The 14,064-nt window shown below is 47.7% G+C and overlaps 1 long non-coding RNA gene across 1 annotated transcript; it reads right to left on the bottom strand.

The window, feature by feature from the left end:
• Positions 1 to 8,745: 8,745 nt before the first annotated feature.
• On the bottom strand, positions 8,746 to 13,096 carry LOC136304125 (uncharacterized). The gene is made up of 3 exons (XR_010724389.1): positions 12,993 to 13,096; positions 11,611 to 11,737; positions 8,746 to 8,880 (listed from the first exon to the last, which is right to left on the bottom strand). It is a non-coding gene; the product is annotated as an uncharacterized lncRNA (long non-coding RNA).
• Positions 13,097 to 14,064: the final 968 nt, after the last annotated feature.

The following is a 14,064-nucleotide window of genomic DNA, read 5'->3' as shown; positions in this document are numbered from 1 at the left end:
CCGTCTTTTAAGCTCCTGGGCCTTTGTGTGGCCACTGTGACACTGCAGAGCCAAGGAGACCATTGCTGACAGTACAGAACCCTACAGAACCGAGGGGCCATGGGGACACTGTGGTGCCTCATGGAATCAAGGGGACCATTGTGAAACTCAGGGGCCCCATGGAAGCAAGGGAACGTGGAATAGGCCTGGCTGGTTTGGCCTCCTGGGGGCTGCTGGACAGGTCTGGCTGACCTTGGCATGTTGAGGGCTGCTGCTCATCTGCCCCGGAAGCTCTGGGGCTCTGTGTTCTCCTTCTGTGGAAAAGAGCTGTCCTTCTCCTCCAAGGGCCTGTGGCTAAATTTGCGATTCCTCCTCCAAATTTCCTTAAATGGAAAGATTGTTCCCAGATGACATCTGCCAGGAGAGACTGATCTGGCTGGCCTGGAAACCTGGGGTCCATCTCACATCTGCCATTCAAGCACTGGGACCATGTGCTTCTTTTTTCTATGGGAAAAATGCACCTTTCACTTCAAGGTGCCCATGGCCAAAGTTGGGGATCCACCTCCAGGATTCCCTATATCCAAGGATAGCTCCCAGACGAAAACTGACAGGAGAGACAAGTCTGGCTGGCCTTGGCTTCCACAGATCTGGTTCTCATCTGCCTTTGAAATACTGGGGCTCTGTGCTTTCCTTCCTAATATAAAGTACTCTTCTTCCTGCCCCAGCAGCTATGGCCAAAATTGAGATTCCACCTCCAAAATTCCCTATGTCCAAGGATTGCCCCACAAAGGTGACAAAAAGACAAAACGTGCCAAGGGGAGACAAGTCTGACTGGCCTGACCTATGGGTGGCCACCTGTCACTTTCTTCCAAAACACTTGGACTTCGTGCTTTTCCTTCCTACAGATAAAACCATCCATTTCCACCAGGCACCCATGGCCGAAACTGGGATTCCACCTCCAAAACTCTGTACATCCAAGGATTGCTCCCAAGGGAAAGCTGCCACGACAGACAGGTCAGGCTGCCCTTGGCCTCTTGGGGGCTGCCTCTCACCTGCTTCTGAAACACTGGGGCTCAGTGCTTTCCATCCAATGGAAAAGAACCATCATTCTTGTCAAGGTGTCCATGGCTAAAATTGAGATTCCTCTTCTCAAATTCTGTATGTCCAAGAATTCCTCCCAGGAAAAAGCTGCCAGGACGAACAGCTCTGGCTGTCTTGGCATCCCAGGATCCACCTCTCTCCTCTTCTGCCTTTGAAACACTTGTGCTCTGTGCTTTCCTTCCAGTGGAAAAGAACCATCCTACTTATCAACGCAGAAATGTCCGAATGTGGGATTCCACCTCCAAAATTCCCTATATCCAAGGGTTGCTTTCAGACAAAAGCTACCAGGACAGAGAGGTCTGGCTGGCCTTGGCCTCTGGTGGCCGCCTTTCATCTGCCCCTGAAACATTGGTGTTCCATGCTTTCCTTCCTATGGAAAAGAGCCATCCTTCTCCTCTAGGTGGTAATGTACAAAACTGGTATTCCGCCTATAAAGTTCCCTATATCCAAGGATTGCTCCCAGACAAAATGTGCCAGCACCATCTCATCTGGCTGCCCTTGGCCTCTGGTGACTGCTGCTCATCTGCCCCTGAGATACTGGGGCTCGGTTGTTTCATTCCTATGGAGACCATTGTGACACGATGGGGACCCCATGGAACCAAGGGGCCACAGTGACATTGCAGGGTACCAGGGATCCCAGGGGCCATTGTGACACCTCAGGGTCTCATGGAACCAATGGGATCATTGTGGCACTGCTGGGCCCCATGGGACCAAGGGGCCACTGTGCAGCAGCAGGGCTTTGTGGAACCAAGAGGCCGTTGTTGCATTACAGGGCCTGGTGGAACCAAAGGTGAACCATCGTGATCCTGCAGGGCACTGTGGATCCATGGAGACCATTGTGACATTGCAAGGCCACATGGAATCATGGAGACTATGGTGACACTGCAGGGCCCCACAGAACCAAAGGGCCACTGTGACACTGCTGGGCCTCATGGAAGCCAGAGGCCATTGTGACACCTCAGAAGGGAGAAGAACATTGTGACACTGTGGGAAATCCGCGGCGGGAGAAATGTGGCACTCAATATGAGTGATCGGCAAATCTCGTTTATTGATAATTCACACAATGCTTTTATAATAACACTAATAAGCTCATGCATATTGCAAAAGTTAAGCTCAGGATTGGTGCTCAGACTAAAAGTCAGCTACGCCTCTTTCTACATTTCTTTGTGGTTACATAGTTTGAGTAAGTTTTAGCTTTACCGTGCTTCTCCCTCATATCTTTCAGCTACAAGGTCTTGTTATCGTATCCCAGCTGTGCTCAAGGACATGCGAAGCTTACTGCCTTGCTGGTTCTCATGAGAGTGCCTGTGTGCTCAGCAAAGCTCTCTCATGTCTGCGTGACCTTTTGCAGCTAGCCAGTTATCAATCACACTCTCCACACTTCCCCGTTTTTCTGTTGGACAAGAAGAGTGGTATTAAATGCAGTATCCACCATTTTTTGCATCATTTTTTTGTAAGCACAAACAACAACATGGTAAAATCAATACAGCTAAAAAAAATCACTATACCAACTATTATAGCAAATTTGACAATAGAACATAGCCATGCACTCAAACCCAATAATTTTAGCCAGCCATCCAAACCTAACCCTGTTTGTACTCGTTAGTCAACACCACTCCCAGCTGGGCTAGGACATCATGGCAATAAGACACTGCACAGTGGGAGGCAAAGCAACAATTGAGAACACAGTTTGCACCAATTTTTTATCTAGCTTTACCAATAGTAATGGCAATTTTTGTGCCAATGTCAATCCACCGACCCCTGTAACTGGATGTACTCGACTGCAGTGGCCAATGTTGCGGCCAATATTCTGGAGCAATTATGGTAGTGTCTGCACCGGTATCCAAAAGACCTTCAAGTCTTTTCTGCTCCCCTTGGTATTCTATGGATACCGTACGCCTTGGCCGATCGTGTAGGCCCATAGTCAGCAGGGTAAGTCCTCCAGAGGAGCCAAAGCCTTGGTCACCTCTTGATTGAGCATGGTGTGGAGGTAAAGCCTTAGTAAGTTGTGGCAAAGGTACCAGCTGAGCCATACGTTGCCCCTTCTCAATTTGAATTGGGGGAGTATTAGTGTGTCCATGATACAGATTTCCCCTGTATAATCAGCGTCTATTACTCCAGGTAGAACGAACAGTCCCATCATTGTAGCAGATGAGCGACCCAATAACAGGGCTCCCATGGCTTGTCCTTTTATTACTATAGGTCCTTTTATTCCCATTGGTATTTTTGCCGGTTGGGTAGTCAGTAAAGTTATCCTTACTGCGGCTGCCAGGTCCAAGCCGAGGCTTCCTGGGGTGACTGGCTGGAGGGTTGTTGCATGTTGTTGGTCGCAGCAGCTACTTGTGTCGGAGCGTGGCGGCTGGGGGGCGTGCCGGTCTTCCCGTTTCCCGAGTGACGTCGTCAGACTCTGAGACTGTGTGTGTCCGATCGGCAGTTTTGGCACCAGACATTGTTTGCCTGGCAGTTTCGCTGTATGTGACCAGCTCCTCCACATCGATAGCACCGCATCCCGCCACTAGTGGTTGGACGCGGCGTGCTGGTTACCGTTGCTTGTAAAGGTGCAAGAGCGGCAAGTACCTGCTGTGTTGTAGCCTCTGCTTGTTTTTTCAACCCTATTCCAATTTCTCTCAAAGCATCAACTACCAAAGCCTGACTCCCCGTGGGCATGTTGGACATTCGCTCCAGAGCTTCCTCTATAGACCAATTGGCCCCTAGAGTATTTAGTACATTCTTTGTAGCCTGATTGCTATTTTGCAGCGCACACTGTTTTAATAGTGTACCTTTCATAAACTCAGGAACTCCTGCTTGGTTAATTGCATTAGTTACTTTATCTATAAATGGTCCAAAAGCCTCATCCCTTCCTTGCTTTATTCCCATATATGCAGAGATCCCACCTGGCTCTTTAATTCTGTCTAATGCCTGCCGCACCAGGCACATTGCTTCACAACACTTAAAAGGACCAAGTGTTGCCTGTGCTTCTGTTCTCAAAAAATTACCAAACCCCATTAGTTCCTCCATAATTATGCCCTGCAATGGATCACCGGGTCTCCTGTTCACTGCTACACTTTCCTGACAGAGTGCCTGCCAATGTGCATTAAATAACAGCTGTTGATGTTGTGTTAGAATAAGCTTAACTATAGAGCGACAATCATTCGGCAGCAATACCTGAGTAGTCCAAATGTAATCCAGCATCTGCCTTACAGGCTCACTAGTAACCCCGTATTTACTTGTAGTATCTCGTAACTGAGACAAAATTTTCCAATCAAGAGCAGTCATTGTCGCATTCAGCCCACCCCCTGCCACTGGCGTAAATACCACCGGACAGGCGATCCCCCTTGCCACCTCTGCGGCTTCAGAATCCCCTGAGTCCATAAGGTGTTTTGCTACAGCTGCCCAGGCTTCTCGCCGCTCCCGTGCAATGGCCCCCGCTAGGTCACTTTCAGCCCCAGGGATCGGCTCACTGCTTTGGGCGGGGGGTTCCAGCACTGGGTCAGACGGTGCTGATGCTGTGGCAATCGAAGGGGCTGAGCCAGCAGAATAGGGTGCCATTACCGGTGGCAGTTGAACTGAGGACAGGGCAGGGGGCAATGGGCAATCAAACCAACTGTTATAACTTTTATTTTTATCCTGAGCCTGCTGAGACTGAGTTGCTGCCCTTTTCTCTGCCTGATAATGTAACAACTCATTGTCCACCACCTGCCACAATTTCCCTAATTTCTTTGCAGTTTTATCATCATCTAAAGCTGCCTCCTATAACTTATCTCCGAACTTACGCCATTCTGATAATACATGAACTGTGTGGGGATTTTGAAACATACCCTGAGCATACCCATATGCTAACAACCCAGGGAGTTCCTTTTGCAAATCAATTCCCTTAACCCTACGCTGTTGCAAAAAAGAAATGAATAAATCATATGCTGCTTGCCTTTCCATGATAAATGAACGTCAGCGCTGTTGCAGCCTTACAAGGTCCGGCAGCACGTATCGGCTAGGCTCTCCAATGAGGTCACCTAGGGCGCGGCACCCTCCTTTTTCTTTTCTTGGTGCTTTTCGCCGTCCCCGCTGCTTAAGGACTCGAACTCTACGCCGTCCCACCGTGGTGTTCTATCACGTTGTCGGGGTCACCATTTGTGGGAAATCCGCAGCGGGAGAAATGTGGCACTCAATATGAGTGATCGGCAAATCTCGTTTATTGTTAATTCACACAATGCTTTTATAATAACACTAATAAGCTCATGCATATTGCAAAAGTTAAGCTCAGGATTGGTGCTCAGACTAAAAGTCAGCTACGCCTCTTTCTACATTTCTTTGTGGTTACATAGTTTGAGTAAGTTTTAGCTTTACCGTGCTTCTCCCTCATATCTTTCAGCTACAAGGCCTTGTTATCGTATCCCAGCTGTGCTCAAGGACATGCGAAGCTTACTGCCTTGCTGGTTCTCATGAGAGTGCCTGTGTGCTCAGCAAAGCTCTCTCATGTCTGCGTGACCTTTTGCAGCTAGCCAGTTATCAATCACACTCTCCACATGACACTACAGGCCTGGGGCCTCATGGAACCAAAGGAACATGGAACAGATCTGGCTGGTTTGGCCCCTTGGGGCCCTCCTGACCAGTCCAGCTGTATGTAGAGGGCTGCTACTCATCTGCCACAGAAGCACTGGGGTCCTGTGCTTTCCTTCCTATGGAAAAGAACCATCCCTATTTCCAGGTGCCCATGGCTGAAATTCGAAACCCCTGAAAAGTTCCCTGTTTCCATGGGTTTGCTCCCAGCCAAAAGCTGCCAGGAGAGACAAGTCTGGATGGCCTTGGCCTCCCAAGGGCTATCTCTTATCTACTACCAAAAACTGAGGCTCAGTGCTTTCCTTCCAGTAGATTAAAACTGCCTTTCTCATCTAGGTGCCAATGGCCAAAATTGGAATTCCACATCCAAACTTCTGTCTACCCAACGATTCCTCCCAGACAAAAGCTGCCATTACAGACAGGTCTGTCTGGCCTTAGCCTCTGGTAATTTTCTTAAACTATTAGCAGAACATTTTAATTTCTCAAAAACTTGGAGAGGGCCCAGAGCTCTCCCAACATCGGTTTTGGAGGCCTCAACCACATGACCACAATAGAGGGACAAAGGAGCTCTGTGCTCACTGGAGTGGAGACTGAGGACAGCAGTGGAGAGCCCTGGGAGGGATTGAAGGGTGGATTAAGAGATGGTGGATCCTTTTCACATACGAGAGAACAGCCAGAGAAAGAAAGAGTTAATGCCAAGGACACCTGGGGAGGCCCAGATTGAGAACAAAGAGAAAGGAATTGCACTCCCAGGGCAGGGCTGTGGTGCAACACGTCCCCCCGAAGGAGTCTGGAGCAGCCCAAGGCTCTGTGTGGCCAGGCAGAGGCAGGCAGGACGCAGAGCTGTCAGCAAAGGAAGGGCCCAGCCAGGTGGGGCAGCCGGGGGATGACGACAGCCTGCAGGGACAGAGGCGCAGGGCACGGACACCGTAGCACAGCCTGGGCTGCACAGGGCACAGGGATGGGCAGCAGCTGCAAGGCCCTGACAGAGCCAACTCCTGCAGCACTTTGGCCATGGCTGCTGGGCCTGGGCCTGAGCCATGAGGAGGAGACAAGTGACCCTTGCAGGCCTGGGGCCTCATTGCCTCCTTGTCCCTGCTCAGCAGCCTGGCAGGGGCCGCCCCATGCTGCTGCCCTTGGCATTGCACATCCCCACATCCCAGTGGGCCGGGAAGAGCCCTGAGCACTGAGGGAATGTGGTGGTTTAGCATGAATGTAAAAGATTTTTTTTTTTTTTTTTAAGAAGGAATAGTATGGATTGACAGCTTGGTTGACAAATAAGAGCGTTGTACATGTCTCTTGGGACCCAGTCTTGAATCAAAGGTACCAAGTGACTCAGTCATCTTTCTATATCTGGCTGGCGAGGAGTTAACACCACTTCATAAGTCAGAGGTTCGGGCTAGGCCTCCCCAGAGCCAGGCCCGGCAAGGCTTTGGGAGGGCCACTGCCTGTAGGAGAGCTGCCTGGGCCGGCACTGTCCCCTTTTTCTTCCAGCTCCTCTGACGGGGAGAGGAGGAGGATTGCAGATCGGCAGTGCTGGCCCTGTGCCAGGGGCCGCGGCGGCCGGTGGCCGTGCTCTGGGCTTGACTGCTGGAACCTCTTGTCTCACAAAATCACAGAATGTGTAGGCTGGAAGAGACCTTCAAGGTCATCGAGTCCAACCCAGCCCTAACACCTCAACTAGATCATGGCATCAAGTGCCACATCCAGCCTCTTTCTCAACACATCCAGGAATGGTGATGCCACCACCTCCCTGGGCAGACTATTCCACTTTTTAATCACTCGTTCAGTGAAAAACTTCTTCCTAATTTCCAACCTGGATTTCCCTTGATGCAGCTTAAGACTGTGTCCTCTCGTTCTGTCAGTTGCTGCCTGGAGAAAGAGACCAGCCCCCCCTGACTACAAACACCTTTCAGGGAGTTGTAGAGAGTGATAAGGTCATCTCTGACTCTCCTTTTCTCCAGGCTAAACAACCCCAGCTCGCTCAGTCGTTCCTCACAGGACTTGTGTTCCAAGCCCCTCACCAGCCTTGTTGCCTCCTCCGGACACATTTAAGCATCTCAAGGTTATTCTTAACTGAGGGCCCAGAACTGGACACAGCACTCGAGGTGTGGCCTCAGCAGTGCCGAGTACAGGAGAAGAATGACCTCCCTGCTCCTGCTGGCCACACCATTCCTGATCCAGGCCAGGTGCCATTGGCCTTCTTGGCCACCTGGGCACACTGCTTGCTCCTGTTCAGCTGACTGCTGACTAGAACCCCCAGGTCCCTTTCTGCCTGGGCACTGTCCAGCCATGCCGTGCCCAGCCTATAATGCTGCAGAGGGTTACTGTGGCCAAAATGCAGGAATCGACACTTGGACTCATTAAACTTCATTTTGTTAGACTCTGCCCACCCATCCAACTGTTCCAGGTCTCTCTGCAGAGCCATCCTATCTTCCAAGCAGGGGCACAGGTGGCATTTTGCCCACCACACGGAGCTCTGTGGGTGCCCCTCGGGGAGTTCAGGGGCTCTCAGACCCTCTGTGTGTGCAGGGCTGTGAGGCCAGAGCTGCTGTTGTGTGGGGATGGACAGGAAGGCACCAGGAGAGAGGGAGAGATGTGGAGAGAGAGAGAGGAGGCGGCTCAGGGCTGACCTCGTCACTCTCCACAACTCCCTGGGAGGAGAGGGCAACCAGGGTGGGGTCAGGCTCTGATGCCAGGCGACAAGTGACAGGAGGAGGGGACATGCCCCCAGCCTGAGCCACGGACGATTCAGGCTGGACATTTGGGGTCCATTCTTCACAGAAAGGGCTGTCAAACATTGGCAAAAGCTGCCTGGGCAGGTGGTGAAGTCATCACCCCTGGAGGTGTTTAAGGAAAGCCTGGACCTGGCATTTAGTGGCAAAGCCTGGGTGACAAGGTGGTGTTGGGTCAAAGGTTGGGCCTGATGACCTCAGAGGTCTTTCCCAGCCTAATTGGTTCTGTCAAAGCCTTCCAAGGTCTGATCAGCTCTGGGGACTGCCTGGCTGAACTCGCAAAAATGGGTAAAGCACCACGTCTGCTGAATTTGTCCAATGCAGCACACAGCAGCATTAAAAATGGCACACAGCCAAGGAGGTGGTGGATGCTTTATTCAAACACAGACACCAGTACCACACACACCTGAACCTCTTCCACACTGACACAAGAAGCTGCTGGTGTCACTGTGGCTCTCCTGGTGGCTGGAGTGAGCTTTTTGGGGGAGTACATGGGATGTGTAGTTATCTGTAATGAATAAGAAAGACTGTATTCTACTAGCAATACCAGCTAGTAGACACCAGATAAATGGTAATATTTCTCATAAATATTAGTTGTGATCTGTGTCTCCCCCATCTTCATCCTCTACCAGGGAAAAGGGTATTTACTGTACTCCAGCAGGTTTTTCTACTTTGAGGAGATGAAGGATGAAGCCCTTAATGAGTTCTGTTCATGTGGCTGCAGAAAAGCCCCCTCTCACTGGGGGAACTTCATTTCCTGACCATGCCCATCCATTATCCCCTACCAGCAATAAACATCTAGAAATTGGTTTTAGTAAGAGCTTTAGGAGCCTTCAGCTCATGCTAAGATTAAAAGGGTCATATTCTTTTGTGTTTATACAGTGCAATGGATTCTGATTTTGTGTGGGTTTTTTTTTTCCCCCTTTTAAATCTTAGCCGGAATCAGAAGGAAGGTTGGATCATCACTGGATATAATGCACTACCATTAACTTCATGAAGCAATTTCTCTGGTACCATTTTGCTAGTCCAGGCATTCTAGCTTTTATTTTAATTGAGTTTGTTGATAAATCTGTCATGACACGCTTTCTGTATATGATCTTCCTATAAAAAAAATTATTTCTATGAAATAAAATTAATTCCATGAACAGGATTAGAACAAAGCTTGTGCATTTTTTAATCACGTACTCAATTGGTTTCTAACAAGCAGTAGCAATGACTTAGATTGGCCTTCTGTTCATTTATGACATTCCCATTAACATTTGCAAAACATGCAGTGAGGAAAAAAACGTATGTTGAAATCACACAGTTCAGCAGTTTTCATTAAATATTACCAACTACGCTCCCTGTGGAAATGAAATATTCTGATTCAATCAATGAATCCAGTAAATAAACACACAATTGCCCGCGGTGCCTTTGGCATCAGGATTTCAGAATTTCAGTTTCCACACTTGTCCCCAAGACCAGCAAAGAGCATGGCTTCGTGCTGGGGATGTGTTGTGCTTCATCAGGTCATGTCTCAGTGCATACATGTCACTTTAGGTCTGAGCAGATGTGACAGAAGGTAACAGACTATCCTGTGCTGCTGCAACGTTGGCCCTTGCACCGGGGAGATTGGAAAATGCAGTGACCAGGAAAGAGAAAAAAAAACGGAGTAAAAGCTAATTTTCTGACAGGGAGTCAAATAAATGGAGTTCACATGCTCCTTCATTGCAAGAAAAAAACAAAAAACAAAAAACAAACAAACCAACAAACAAAAAATAACCCTGTTACTATCATGAGAATAATAATTATTTGTCATTCTTTTCGTTTTGGCAGCAAGCAATTATCACCTTCCACAGGACTGAGGCAGCCAGAGACTCCAGTGAAAGGAAATAGTGACTACAGGTGTCAACTGCATTTAAGACATTTTATTCCTACATGCTGTTTTATGGATTTCAAAAGTGGGATCAATTTTCCCTTCCTGAATTCTGACTGCAGTAATATTTTTTTTTATTTATTTCTTTTCAAATGAGAATGCTACTGGCTTCCTTTGGCATATTTCTTGATAATATGACTGCTTTGGTTATTGCAGTGGTATACCTTTCATGTCTCTGGCCATAATACAAGATTCTTCATTTACTTAAAGCTTTCTTGATGTTATTGAGCTGAGAAAATTTACTTCAGTAGTCCTAGAAGCAATTCCAGGAATAGGACTTGATCCTCCACTCAATTATCTGTCCACATTCCATCAAGCATCTGTAGCCAGGCTAAACAAAATGTAAGGACACCCGGGCCTTAGATCAGCCAGGAAATGTTATCTTGGAATTTACTTTTTTCCTCCTAATGTAACAAGAATTAATGCCAGCAAGTCTCCTGGCTCTATGGAAGCCAGGCTCACCTTCATGACTGCCAAGCTGTTTTAGCAACTCAATTATCAGTCATTTTAATTTCACTATATTTTAGGAAAAATGCAGAGGAAGACTCACATCTCAGCAGAGGATGCAATCCTGGTGTGGTCATGCAGAACAGTTTTGTCCTCAAAAGTTATTAGAGCCAGTCAGTGGGAGAAGGGAAATAAAATTAGGTTGTCTTAATTTAAAGATCTATTTTATTTTCATTGCCATTTGGCTTTTTGTAATCATCAGCCTTATCCAACCATCACACTTGTTATTATCTCTTTCACTGGATTTTGCAAACATGGAAAAGTTTACCTTTGAAAGTTTTTGACTAGTGAGCTCCTCAAATTTTTATATTAGACTTTCCCACCTTCCTTTTGACATTGAATAATTCGGAGAAAGATACAGAGATGTAGAAAAAGAAAATACAGAGTTAGCATAATTTTTATGTTACCAAATGAGGGACCAAAAGCCAAAATTGGAATGAAAGAAGAGACACCCAGTCATAAATTTGGTGCTTGGTATTTATGACAGTTTCTAAGACCTTTTTTAGCATAGCCTGAAAACAGAATGGCAGATTATCTTCTGACAGGAGCAGTAAAGCCAGGGGTGCCAGGTGCACCTGTAAGCAGAGTAATGCATGTGACAGCACAAGAGGCAAGGGAGAGGGAGCCTAAGTGCCTGGATAAGTGGAAAGGCAGTGAATAACCTTAAGGAATAAAGTGCATCAGATCCTTACAGCAAATGACACAGGCCTGACGTCAGTTACAGGAAAAATCCCTCTGTGCCTTTCATGGAGCAGCTCTCCCACTGAGAATTCAAGGACAAAAAGAAGAGGGTTGGTGGTTTGGGGTGCTTTTTACCTTCAGGTTATAGTATGCAGGCATGAAGAAAATCCAGGCTGTCTGTGAGTTCTGTCTGCTGCTTTGGTGCATGATCAACTCCAACACGCCAGTCCCTTTTTGGGGCACATAATGAGAAGTGAGAGGCCTAAAATAAAAGCAAAAGAGTTCACAAATCTGTTGGTTTAGTGAAGATATGGACGGGGGGGGGAAGAAAAGCAGACAGAATGATCTAAGCAATATGAACAAACATAGCACGAGGAAAAAGAAGATGAGAGATTTTAATATTGTAGTAAGCTGGCTGAGACTTTGTTTTCTTCATGCAAGAAAAGCCAGTTCTTTATCCACATCAGTTTTTTGATTCAGTTTTCACAGACCTCGTGTGCTGGTAGTTTTCTTACCACTCCATTTTTTGGTCAGAAGGTGATTTGTGCTAAGATTCAGGTTGTTGGCATTTTTGCCTTATGGGTTCTCATGGGACAGGTCTTATTTTTTACACAGGTGCACTTATTTCTCAACCCAAAACCAGGTTGTTGTGTTAACAAACCTTTCATACCAAGACTGTTTTTGCACGGGATCTTGCAAATTGCTTAGCTACACTTAGAAGAGATGACAGGCCAGCTACTAATTTATTGGAGCAGGCCTGATTTTGATGAGCCCTTTCTTTTATAATTCTTCCACCTGTCACATCATCTCCCTCTATTTTATAAATTTAAAAAAAGCTCGTATATTCTGATGTTAGAACAGTTTGCATATTATTAAGGCTATTACCAGTTATCTATTAAACACAGGACAAGATACATTTAAAAAAAAAAAATTAAAATGAACAAAACTTCGTGGAGCTGGCACAGCCCCAAACACCCGTGGAAGAAACGTGGAGGGGAAAAAGCAACACACACCCCCCCCCCAAAAAAACAAACCCCCAAAACAAAACGAAACAAATAAAAGACCCCCTCAAAAACCAAACCTAACCAAACCGACAACAACAACAACAAAAACCCCCAAAAAACCGCAAAAAATCAAAAACCTCACAAACAAATAAACCCCTCAACACCCAAAAACAAAACAAGAAACCCACAAAAACCCCAACCAACCAAAAAAACAAAACCAACCCGCCCCAAAACAACAAAAAAACCCCCAAAAATCCGAAAAAAAACCCCGAAAAATCCCCAACAAAACCAAACGAGAAACCCCAACCAAAACCAAAAAAACCCCAAACAAAACCCCCCCCAAAACAACAAAAAAACCCAAACACCCCAAACAACAAAAAACTCACCGAAAACAAACAAAAAACCCCCCCCACACACACACAAAAAAAAAAAAAAAAAAAAAAAAAAAAAGAAAGAAGGAAAAAAAACCCCAAAAAACCTAGAGAGCGCATGTTGAAAAGGGGGGAAACCCACCGAAAACGGACACAGAGAAGGGTTACAAAGGCACAAAGCGCTTTGTCCGGCAGAGCCGCCGGCTCAGTCGAACATCCCGCGCACGGACCGTGAGGGAGCGCCATTGGAGCCCTCAGCCCGGGAACACCTTGTGCCGCAGGAAATGCGCTCCGCCTGCTGCCGTCCGCACAGCTCACTCGTTCCGTGTCGAGCTGCGAACCACCGGTGCCCGGGGCTCGAGGCTTTCTGGAGGACAAAACTCACCCCGCGGAGCTCCCCGCGGCCACCGCCCGCCACCGCGGCCACCGGGACCACCGCGGCTTCCCCGGGGAGCCGCTCACTCCGCATTGCCGCCCGCGGGCACTGTGTCCCGCCGGAACCATTTTCCAGGGGCGCACGCACACAGGTTTCGCCCGCCGGCTTTTTGTGCGTTTGTTCATTTCAGCTTAGGCTGAAAGCGGTTTCAAAGTGGCTATAACACTTTTTAATAGTCTTTTCAACATGAAAAAGGAAATTTAAAGGTAGCTTTTCCATTGTCCGTAGGTAGAGGGAACAGAAAGGGCCCTGCAGACACAGGAGATAGTGACCGAGAGGTCTCTGGAGCCCGCGGGGAGGCGATTGCCGCAGAAGCTGCGGTCCTTTCAGCAGACTGTATTTTTATTTTTAATGGATTTTTAATAAAATACCATGTAGGTATAGATTTTGTGGCTGCCACATCTTCCCCAGTGGCCGCTGCACACAAAATCTGCCCCAACGCGTCCCACCTTCCGATAGAAAAGGAATTTTGTACATCTACCCTCACGTCACGTTTTCTACGCCGCAGCAACAAAGTCCGCAAAACTTCATTTTACCCCGTTTTATCCCTTTTGCGCAATATAAGCGCCCACATTACTGCTCTTCCCTAGGCTGAAATCCGCTAGCTGAGATCTCAAGGTGGTTTGCCTCTTTTTATTTTAAACTCTCAGTTTACCCCGCGGCCGACGTGCGGACCGTGGCCCGGGTTACGCTCCGCGGATCATCCTCCCTCTCCCCACCTCTCATTTTCCGCAAGGCATTTTTCGGCGGCTTCCCGGGAGCTGTGGTTGTTTTCTGT

The sequence above is a fragment of the Chamaea fasciata genome, unplaced genomic scaffold (genome assembly GCF_029207755.1).
Source record: "Chamaea fasciata isolate MVZ Bird 193981 ecotype frontalis unplaced genomic scaffold, bChaFas1.0.hap1 SCAF_51, whole genome shotgun sequence".
In the NCBI taxonomy this organism is placed as follows: Eukaryota; Metazoa; Chordata; class Aves; order Passeriformes; family Sylviidae; genus Chamaea; species Chamaea fasciata.
This window is presented reverse-complemented; position numbering and strand designations above follow the sequence as displayed.